At 53.9% G+C, this 11455-nt stretch overlaps 1 long non-coding RNA gene across 1 annotated transcript; it reads left to right on the top strand.

Annotated features, from left to right (window-relative positions):
* The first annotated feature begins 530 nt into the window (after positions 1-530).
* LOC140849741 (uncharacterized) lies at positions 531-2594 on the top strand. Its single transcript, XR_012131916.1, has 3 exons — positions 531-734; positions 1686-1790; positions 2570-2594. It is a non-coding gene; the product is annotated as an uncharacterized lncRNA (long non-coding RNA).
* The last annotated feature ends 8861 nt before the right edge of the window (positions 2595-11455 follow it).

Raw genomic sequence — 11455 nt, 5'->3', positions numbered from 1 at the left:
CCTGGGGGTGGAGCAAATTTTTACTCTTTATATAAAAACATAAAAGCACAGATACAGAAAGGGATACACAGTTTACTGGTGGTATTAAAACTTCATGGGAGGGGGTGGTTTAGGAAAATAACATCTAAAAATGCCCTTTAGGGGATAATAAAGAAGAAAGCTTTCAAAATGCCAATGTGGAGAATGAAGGGTGGTGTCTGGACATAGTGTGTGTTCAATAAACTTCTTCACAATTACTGTTACTGGCAGCAGGTGTCATGGAGGAATAATTAAGATCTTGGGCTAAGGCGGCGTACTGCTGAGGGCCAAATCCTGGCTCTGCCACGTTCCAGCTGTGTGGCCTTGGGCAAGTTGCTTGACTTCTCTGTGCCTTGTTTTTCAGACTGTCCTTATGTGATTATTGTGTAGATTAAAGGAATTTATTTGCATAGTGTGTGCAGCTCAGTGTCTGGTACACTATAAGCCCTCAATCAATGTAAGCTATTACTATTACTTGTTATTAAAAATGTTATTATTACAAGCACAGGGACTTAGGGGCCAATGGTTCTAAGTGGGGGGGAAACCATGAGATGGTGAGGTTCAAGGTTAGCCCCCAAAGGGCTTGTTGCTTCTTGGCATTGGGTCTCATCCCAGCCTCTACCTCCCAGGTCTGTCCCTGGCAGTGGGGGAGTCGCTGGCTGGCAGTTCAAGAACGGGAAGCAATAACCCAGCAGCCCTCTCTGCTTTGAATTAAGGTGAGGCCCTTTTCACACAGAGGCACATTCCTGGTGCCCACAGACATCCAGGGAACAGCTCTGTCTGAATGCTGGCCTCAGAGCAAGGTGTCCTTGGTGCATAAATCAGCTGCCACGTGCAGGAGCCAGGGGTCACGATCCTCAGCCTTCTGGCCACTGCACCCCCTCCCACATCCCCTTAGTTTCTCTACTCTTCGGCCTGGTTACTTCCCAGGCAGATGGTGAACCCTTCACTTTCCTGATCTAGACCCCAGAGCTTGGCAAAGACTCCACCCTAGGAGACCAGGAAGGTGTCGCAAGTCCCTCAGTGGTGCAGCCCTGCCTTCCTTTCCTGCCTTGTCTACAGCCCTCCTCCAGCCCACTGGCCACCTGCTGCCCTGAACATGCCAAGCCTGTCCTGCCTCAGGGCTTTTGCACATGCTGTTTTACTGCCTGGAACCCTCTTCCCATGTCTCTATCCTTCTCAGCCTCCAAGTCATAATCAATTGTCCCTTCCCAGACCTCCCAGACCTCCACCAGGTCTGAAGCGGATTCTCCATGCTGCCCACCCACCCGTCTTTCCTGACTTGATTTTTTATTGTTTTAATCATGAACAACAATTCCATCTGTTTATTTGTGTACCTGGTTCTTGTCCTCCTCCCTTTGTGACATGACAAGTGCCATGGGGGCAAGGGCTTTGCTGTCCCCCCAGTTCCTGGTCCAGGGCTGGGCCTAGGAGGCCCTCAGATCCTGCTTATGGACCGGAGGTCAGCTAGGGTCTTTCACTGCCATGGGCATTTACTCCAGCTGTCATCCCCGTTTTACAGATGTAGACACAAGAGTAGGGGCCCCTCGTGTGTGCGATGTTTCACGGAAGCTGCCAGAACCTCACCCGGGACCCAGGGAGAGGGCGGGCCGGAAGGGAGACCGTACGAATGGGATCCAGTCCCCAGCTTTTCCATTTCTCTTAAGGAACATTCCTAAAATTTCCCTGGAGCCTCCAACGATGCATGAGCAGGGCTGTGGAGGGACCCAGAATTCGATTATGCAGGAAGATGTGGACAAACAGGACAGGAGGTACTAATCAGAGCTGACACTCAGACAAAGGCCTGTGAGGGCCCCCGGGCTTGGTGAACTCAGAGCACCTCTGTGGAAACTTCCTTCTTTCTGGGCCCCAGACAGACAGGCTCCCTGGCAGGACAGCCACCAGCCAGCACCCTCCATGCTCAGGAGCTGTTGGGGCTCTGCCACTTTCCAGCTGTGTGGCCTTGGGCAAGTTGCTTGACTTCGCTGTGCCTTGTTTTTCAGACTATCCTTATGTGATTATCATGTAGATTAAATGAGTTGATTTGCATAGTTTGTGCCACAGAACTACCTGTGGGTGCTCCCGACAACATGCCTGGTGCTGGTGCTGGGAAGGAAAGTAGGGCCGTACCTGTTTCTGGGCCGACTCCAGTCAGCACGGGGTGGTGAGCTTGAACTGAGCAGTGACTTAAACTTTCTGGGCCCCGGTTCCCCACCCAGAGGCCACGGGCCAGGGGCCCCATTCTGGCCCGGACTGGCCTCACCCCAAGTAGCTGGGGTCAGGTAGGGAGTCTGGGGGTATCTCTGGCTGTGGAGGAGAATGTGGGTCTGGAAGCTGGGGCAGGCCCCCCGCCAACAGTCCCAGACCTCAGGGCCTCCCTCGGGTCCCACCTGGGAGGGCTCTGGTGGACTTTCCCCAGCGGGCTTCCCTGCCCGGCCTGTGGCCTCCTTCCTGGCCGTGGGCTGGCGCTGACCCACGAGCTCACGGGCAGTGTCTCCCCTAGCCTCCCAGGAGCCCGGTGAGTCAGGCACTGTCTGCTCCCACTTTACAGATGCGAAGACTGAGTTCCGACAAGGTGAGGAGTCGCCTATGAAGTCCCACAGCTGGAGATGGTGGGATGGGGAGTCAGACCCCCTCTGCACTGCAGAGTTTTTGCACTTTCCACCTGCATTTCTTACTTCTCTGCTTGAAATGTGCAAGTGGCAGGCAGGGAACCCAATCTCCCTCCCTGCCCTTCCCTCCCTCATTCATCCCCCAACTCCTGTCCTCATTCTCCCCTCGTCCAGGACCCCTCCCTCCCTCCACCCCCCACCCCCTCTTCCCCTCTCCTGCAGCCACTAGGTGACTTAGTCAGTCTGCTCACCTTGGTGGGCGGCCCCACACCCCTCTGGCCGTGAGCTCCCTGAAGGGCAGAGGAGGCCAGGGCAGCCCCTCGCGCCCCTGCCTTGCAGCTCTTACACCTGCACCCACACGGGACAAGGGCGGGCACCCTCAGGGCGCACGGTGGGGTGGGGGGGCCCTGGGGCTGCCCTGCCTGCAGGAGGCCCGAGGGCTGGGCTTGTTTGCCCTGGCACCCCATGAATAGATGCGTCCCCACTTCCTTGGGGAGGGCATCTTGTCTGCTTCAAGTCATTCCGTTGTGTGCATAATGCCTATTCTTTCCACAGGGCCATCTGCCAAGGTCAATGTTTGTGTCATTTTAAAAACCTACATTATGTCACTGTGGGAACCTGAGTGGACAAAAGCCCTTTTTTTTTCCTTTTAAAGGAGGGGGCTGGGTGGGAGGCGGAGGTGGAAAGGTTTTTTTCACTCTTCCTTTATCGCTCTAACACGAGACCCCATTCAGCTGGCACTGGCTTCCCGCAGCTCCAAATATATGGAGTCGTATTAATCATGTTCAGGACTTTCTTCCCCCTTCTGACCCTCTGAGGATAATACAGTCACCGGTCACTTCCTAGGAAAAAAAATAAAAAGGAAAAAGGAAGACAGACAAAGGGAAGGGTAGGTGGGAGCTTCCTGGAGCGGAGACCCTCACGTCCTCAGGAGGCGAGTGTGGGTACGCGGTCAGGAAAGCGAAGGCAAAGTCTCGGGATGCAATCGCTCTGCGTCTGTCCGAGCTGTCAGCCCCGCGGAAGACCACTGGGAGTGATTGTAATTGAAGAGGACAAGATTAAATAAGGTCTGGGCTTCAGGTACGTGTGAGCCACTGTCGCCCAGCACGGTGGCCACTGCCATCACTTCATGCCAATTATGCAGCCTGCCACTGACATCAGGATCCCCAAATTAGCTGCTGTGCCCAGGCCCACGTTGGTCTCAGGCAAACTGTGATGCATGCCTGCCAGCAGCCCACAGCCCCGAGACGCTGGACATTTGTTCTTCCGCAAATGCCCTGATGGGACAGTTGAGGTGGGGTGCCAAGGCCAGCCCCCCTTCTCCTGGGATGCTGCCCTGGCTGCTGGGTTGTTTGGGTTTCCTGGCAATAGTAGGAGAGAATGGGCCCTGGAGCTCTGCCACAGACCACCCAGGCCTTATCAGGCCTCCCCCAGGGAGGCCTCCTTGATTGACATGGGTTGGACCCTTTGGCATTTGCTTCGGCTGGCATGAGAGGAGATTTCACTCCCTGCCTCCTGCCCTTCCATTAATGCTACCTAGTGTTGGATGTTGGGGTTCAGAGGAGACAGGGACACATGGTTTTGTCCTCCTGGGGCTCACAGTCCGATGAGGAGAGAGATAGGATCCAGGCCCTTCCTGGTGCTCTGAGCTATGAAGTAAAGAACCGTGCGCCCGGGCGGGCAAAGGACAGGGTGCCTAACATCCTCTGGGGGAGCAGGGATGGGCTCTCTGCATGTTAGAGGAAGGGCAGGCAGGGCGGAGGCAGGCAGCAAGCGGGGGCAGTGCTGTAGCAGAGGGGACGGTGCAGGGACAGAGCGCGAAGGACGGGTGGGTCCTGCTCGCAGGGTGGAGGGGCTGCTCGGGTGGCCACCCTGGCTTGGGAGGGGAGATCCATTTTCAGGCCCTGAACCCTCACACAGCCACAGACACACACAGGCATGCACTGGAGCATCTGAGAGCTCGGCGGGGTGTGGGGCACGACCGAGCAGCCGCACCCCAGCAACCTGCACCCAGAGGCCTCCCCAGCACCCCAGGGTCGCCCTGCAAGGCTGCCCCTTCTTCAAAGGTTGGGCTGCCTGGCCTCTCCGTGCCTCACCAGCGCCAGCCTGAGTCATCCTGCCTGCAAGCCAGCCCCCGCGGAGGCCATGTTCTCCCCACAGGCTTGCCCACACTTCCACACACTCCCTGCACATGCGCCCTCCTGCCCCCCACCCCTGCGCATACTGCCTCCATGCACCTGGGCCTCCCCCGGGTGAGGTCACCCCCCACCTGCACATCCCTACTTGGGCCAATGGCACCTGAGAACATCAAGGGCATACACTGCTCAAACCACAGGCCCCATGGCCCACTATCACCCTCCAACTGGAAGCTCAGCCAGAAGTGAGCAGGCTACCTCCTCCGGGATGCCCTCAAAGCCAGCCACCAGGCTTGTCAATGCCAACCAGGGGTTTAAGCCTTGTGATTTGGGATTGCTTTCTGTTTGAGGGCAGTTCCCATTAATCTCTGTCACTTCTCAGGTGTGCATCTTTGGGCAAGTGACAACCTTTCTGAGCCTCATTTCCTCACTAGTCAAATGGAGCAAATGACAGTTCCTGCCGGGTGGAGTCAGAGTGGGGAAGCAAGGACAAATATGTGAAAGGCATTTAAAGCAGGGCCTGGCACAGGCAAGCCCCTTGTTCATGTTTCCATCCCTCTCTGGCCCTGGATCCCTTCACTCAGTGTCCATGTGCAGGTTGCCCAGTGTCAGGCTTGTGTTTGTTTAAAAACGGGAGATGCAAATACTCCTCAGCAATGGGCCACCAATCAGTGAGTGTCCTCTGGGTGCTGGGCACTGGGATTTGCACACCTTTTCTCACAGTGACCTCACAAAAGTCATCCCCATATCATAGATGAGGAGTCAGAGGTTCAGAGTGGTCCAATGACTTACCCAGCATCTCACAGCTGGCAAGCAGTCCCAAAGTGTCCCCTCTCACTGCTGCCACCCCCAACCCTATTCTGACTATGGTGTTCTTTCCTGGTCATCATGGACATATGTGTCCCATGGACTCTCAGAAAGCAGCAGACATGATTCCCTCCCTGGGATGCCCCTGTCTGCAGGATACAGGCAGTTCCTGTGCCCCACAGGCCAAAGACATCACCAATGCTGGGCCAGGTTGGAGGGGAGTGTTTGTTGGAAGTACAGGAGGTGGTAATCAGAAACTGTCCGCATGCCCTTCCTCTCCTTAATGCATCCCCTGACAAAGGAGAGCAAGACAAGGTGGCCGGAGGGCTCAGGTGGGCACCAGGGCCCAATAGTGATGCCATTTTTTTGAGGAACTGGCATGAAATGATCTCCATGACCAGTGGAATCAGGTTAAGTGCACAGGCAGAACAAAAGCCTCCACCTCAGAGCTGGGACAGCTGGACCCCCAGCATGGCTGGTTCTGGTGGAGCTGGGGGCCTGGGTGGAGGACTGGGCGAGGGCCCAGGGAATGCTGTGTCTTAGAGATCTGGGGGCAGTGTTGGGGGCGCCCATCATCCCATGCAGGTCACTGCTTCTTTGGATGTGCTGAGCAAGGCAGAGACTGTGTGGGCTCAGCCCAGCACACAGCAGGGACAGCATAGCTGTGGATGGGGAAATAATCTGAATCTTGGGCCAAAACTCCCCCCACTCCCAGGGCTTGAGGGCTCTCAGCTTGGGTGGTTGTGGGAGGTCTGCTAATAAAACCCTGCCTGGTTTTCTTTCCTGATGCCATTTGGCCAAAAGTGGCCAAGCATCATGCCCTTTCTGGCTGCTGGCCTTCTCTAGAAGGCCCAGGGAGCTGAGAGGTGTGGGGCAGTCATGCAGTGAGAATATCAGCTGCCCCCGGTCAGTCTGAGAGGGGAGACCCCACCTCATTTCCACTGGTCCCAGGGTGTGTCCAGAAGCCCCATTAACAGGGCAGAGAAGGTTGAAGAGGGCTGACGGAGCACCTAGCTGGCCGCACAGCCCTATGGGCAGCCTCTCACTTCATCTCCTCACAAGACAGGCATCGTGGTGGTGCTATGGACTCCAGGAACGAAGAATGGCCAGGCCAAGTCAAGACATGACCCACACCAACTGTTGTTTAACCGCTTTATTGAGATACAATGTGCAGGCTATCCAATTTGCCCTTTTGAGGTATACATGCAACCATGGCTTTTGGTGTATTTACAGGGTTGTGCAGCCATCACCACTATCTATATCTCAGGACATTCCATCACCCTGAAAAGCCCTTATCCATGGCAGTCATCCCCCATGCCTCCTCCAGCCCTACTAATTTACTTTCTTTCTATCTAGATTTGCCTATTCTAGACATAACCTATAAATGGAATCATACAATGGGTGGTCTTTGGTGAGTGGCTTTTTTTACTTGGCATCAAGTAAAAAAAAATCATGTTTTTGAAGATCATCCATGTGGTGGCCTATACAGAACTTCATCCCTTTTTCTGGCTGAGTAATATTCCATTGTATAGATATACCACCTTTTGTTTCCCTGCTCACCAGTTGATGGACATCTGGGTTGTTTCCACTTTTTGGCTATTGTGAATAATGCTGCTATGAACATTTATGTGTAAGTTCTTGTGTGGGTGGAGGTTTTCATTTCCCTTGGGTATGTACCTGGGAGTGGAGTTACTGGATCCTATGGCAATTCTTTGTTTTAACTGTTTGAGGAACCACCAAGCTGTTTTCCAAACAAGCAGCACCATTTCACATTCCCACCAGTAACCCATGGGGGTTCCAATTTTTCCACATCCTTGCTAACACTTGTTATTGTCTTTTGTTATTCTAGCCATCCTTCAAGGCATGATGTGGTTTTGATTTGCATTTATCTATCACTTGTAACATAGCAATTGTTCCTCTACCACACAAAGGAAATAGACGTCCTGTCTCTGCTCCCTCAGCCCCCTCCCCCTGCATCAGCTTCCCAAGACCCCCTGTGAGTGGGCCTTTCCAGGTTCAAATGCAGTTTCTAAGTATATCAGACAGCTTCTCCTCTCTCCTTGTTAATAGTTTATGGACAGGTCTTGATAAAGCACCTGCTATGAATCTGGCCCTGCCGTGGGAGGTGGGGACTGAAGGTGAGCATAGATCCTGTGCTCTGTGATGACTCAGAGCAAGTCCAGGCAAGGCAAAAACTCTCCATGGAGTTGTAACCTTCAGGAATTGTGTCCTGAATAATTCTTTAGGAAGAACGGGAGGGATAAGAGACCCAGCATTTTTTCCTTCCTTCATTTGATAATTATTAATTGATTGCAGATTGTGTGCTGGGCATTGTGCATACCTGCCAAAGGCACAGAGGTGGGGCTGTGCATGCTTTCTGCCCCTCCCTCTAGGTAGGTGGGACCTGGTAAAGGCAAGCTTATTTTTGAGTTTGATGGGATCCCTCCAGCTGTGTGAACAATCCCTAAATTGCAGGCCAGCTTGTATCTACAGTGATTTCATGCAAATCACAGAGCTGAGAAGAGCTGACATTTGTGACTGACTGGACACACACCAGCACCTTTGTAACCATTAATCACAATGGCCCATGCAGTGGGCTTCTAATTGATTCTGCACTCATATGGAAAGTTCCCTTTTGGGCCCAGCCAGGCGTGTCAGCTGGCACCAGGTTCTGTAGTATGTTAAGATCTTGATACTTCCCATCTTGACAATACAAGCTTCTCAGCTGTTGAGAAAGCAATTCCAGGTAGAAAAGCCCCTCTGCACGTAAGAATTTTATTTGACTGGGCTTCCAGATCTCTTACAACAAACATTCATATACATGGCAATTATTTTGTTCAAAGTCTCAATTCTTCAGTTCAGGACCAGAGCTAGAGCTTAGGGGACAGTCCCTGCCCCTGGGAGACTCAGGAGTTTGGGCAAAGCATATCCCCCATCCAAAGTCACCCTTTGAATTCCTGCCAAGTGCCTGAGCTTTATATAAAGTCTTACTGTAATAACTGTACAATACCTCAGTCATCTGCTTACTGTCTTTCAGGCATTTGCTCATGATGTGTATGTTTTCTGGACATTCCGCACACCCTGTTCTGTTAGGACTTTTCAATGAAAAGCAGGTTTGTTTGTTTTATACTGGGGATGTGAGGAGTCCTTTCTTTTTCCTTTTTCAGTTAAATTACAACTGCTGTGCTTTAGAAAACAGTTCCTTGAACAAGTCAGCAAAGAAAACAGTCCTGCCTGTTGGGATATATGGAAATGAAGGCCTTTTTTAGGGGCCTTCAGCCACGCAGCTAGCTCAGAAGGCTTTGAGAGGAGAAAAGTGGGGGGTCTTGGATCACTGATTCTGTTTCAAGATCTATCCCACCTCCGCCATGTCGACTATGTAACTTGAAAGAATGCGCGGTGTTCCGAAGCTGAGGCATGATTTTCCCTGCCCAGGTTGACAGGGTGTTGACTGAGCAATTCATTCTCCACGGGTCCTACTTGGGGCATCTACTCTGGACTCCAGACAAGTTTCCCCAAGTGCAGGCCCCCACAAGGGCTGGAGCTAATAGCCAGCCCAGCCACAGGGCCCATCTGCCCAGGCCCCAGGGTGTCAGTGGGGGGAGAAGCAGAAGCAGTGGGAACTGGGGAGAAATGCCCCCAAAGGTATAAAGTCCCAGGGCAAGGACTGGGGACATCCCGGAGCTCCTCAGACCCTGAGGGCAGAAGCCGCTCTGGAAAGCAGAAGGCTCACACTGCCCTGCTCGCCCTTGGAGGGCAGACAGGAAGGAGGATGAGGCTGAGCAGCTTCCTTCAAGGGCCCATCCTGAATGCGGTAGGTGTGCGTGGCCAGCTCCGCGGCCAGAGGCTCTGAGGCTCAGACACACAGCAGGGGGCTGGAGGCCGGCCTTGTGCAGCCACGCAGAGCTGGCCCACCATCCTGCCCCCTTGCTTACTGGATGGCTGTCCAATCACGCAATGCCTATTTTCGTTCAATAATTATTGACTCCTGCCACTCCCTGGGGCTGCACTGGACCCCCTGACGTGCAGTGGAGAGCAAAACTCAACCTGTTCGCTCAGGGCTCCCAGTTTGGTGGAGGAAACACATGAAACAAAAGAACCATGCGTGTGTATAATTACAAATATGCACTGTGCCATGAAAGAGAAGAACAGAACGTGATGAGAGAGAATAGCAAAGTCTATGTATTCTAGACAAGGTGGTCAGAGATAGCCAGATGTTTACCGAGCCCTAAAGGATGAGTAACAACAATAAGAGCAATAATTACCATCATCATTAATTTCCTGAGTGCTTACAGGTAGCACGTGCACTTTCTATCTGTCAACGTTGCGTTCCTTGACTTACTTGATGTTGGCAACAATGATACGAGTAAGTGCTATGTTATCTCCATTTTGCAGAAGAGCAAATGAGGGTCAGAAAGCTCAGGGACTTGCCCTCAGGTTGCAGAGCCAGGAGGGGATGGGAGTAGGGTTAGCATTCTCTCAAGCAGGGTCACAGCCCGAGCCAGTGCCTTTCAGCTGGGTGATGAGGGCCCAGATGCCAACTCCTCCCCAAGAGCTGAGACCAGCCTGGGCCCTAGGACTCCAGCCTGTGGGACCCGCCACAGGAGCCCCAACTCTAACCCTGTTTATGCCCACGCTACTGCCAGGGATGAGGTTAGGGCAGGAGAAGCCTAGCTTTCCAGGCCAGTCTTGCTGAGGCCTGGTGTGCCCCTGGCTTGGTGGTGGAGGTTGGGTTCTGAGGCCTGGCCTCTCTGTCTGCTCCCCTGCAGTGTGGCGCACAGGACCTGGTCCAGCTGGCTGTGGGCAAGCGGAGCCGGTCACCCAGCATCCCCAGGCTCCAAATCCAGAGATAACTGCAGGGGACACTAGGACAACTGTGTTCCCAAACCTCCCTGGATGGTGATGGAAACTTGCAGCATTGGTACATGCTTCCCTTTGACTGGGGACAATGAAATATGTCAGGGCCTCTGCCTACAGGCATATGCGAATGCCTCAAATCCTGGAGCCTGGCCCCCGGCCCCACCGGCAGGGGAAAGTCCTGCCCCAGGGAGAGTGCCCACAGCTCCCCTTCCAACTGTGGGGTGGGAGGGCCGCCTGGGCCAGCAGGGACAGTGTGCACTTGGGGGCTGAGACCGAATAAGAGCAGCAGGCCTGGGAGGCCATGAGGGCCGCCGCTGCTGCGCCCGGAACCGCCGACTGCGTCCTTCAGTGGGGAAGTCTGCTGGGCTTGGGGATCTGCTTTTTGGATGCTTTCTTCTTCCCCTGGCTCCCCACTCAGCAGATTAGACAGATGGGAGGAAGCAGCATAATGGTGTCTTGGTAGAAGCCCAATTTTCTTCCTTTCGGAAGGGCTCTCGCGCCGTCTTCCCTCCTAGCTCCCTCTCCCCAGAGGGCCTCCTCCAGCCTCTCTGTGCCTCCGTTTCCAGCTTCCTTAAGCTTCTCTTAGCCACAGAGGCAGGTCTGAGGTCAGCCCGCTCCCCACCGGCCAGCCTGGCGACGTGGTTTTTAAACTACTCTGGCCAGAAAGGCTCCGCGGGACAGCAAATGGAGATGAGTGCAGCAGGGGACCCAGGCGAAGCTCGGCACGTCCGGGCCCTGCCACAAAGGCCCAGCTGTGGCTGCAGTGTTGGTCCAGGGACCAGACTTAACTCTTCTGCCAAGGCTCCCGGGCCCTTTCCCTTCCCCCGTCAGGACCACGGGCCAAGCAATTCTTACCTGCTTCCCCTTGAGGCTCAGGGAGCTGCTTTCTAGTCCCTGTAAGGCTTTTCTGAAAAGTCACCAATGGAAAACTTGTTGGAGTGAGAGTGGGGTTGGCTTTGACTTGGGGTTCGGGCTGAGTTAACTTTAGAGTTAGGAGTAGGGATTCGAGCTGGGTTGGGTTAC

Source organism: Manis javanica, chromosome 5 (assembly GCF_040802235.1).
Source record: "Manis javanica isolate MJ-LG chromosome 5, MJ_LKY, whole genome shotgun sequence".
In the NCBI taxonomy this organism is placed as follows: Eukaryota; Metazoa; Chordata; class Mammalia; order Pholidota; family Manidae; genus Manis; species Manis javanica.
This window is presented reverse-complemented; position numbering and strand designations above follow the sequence as displayed.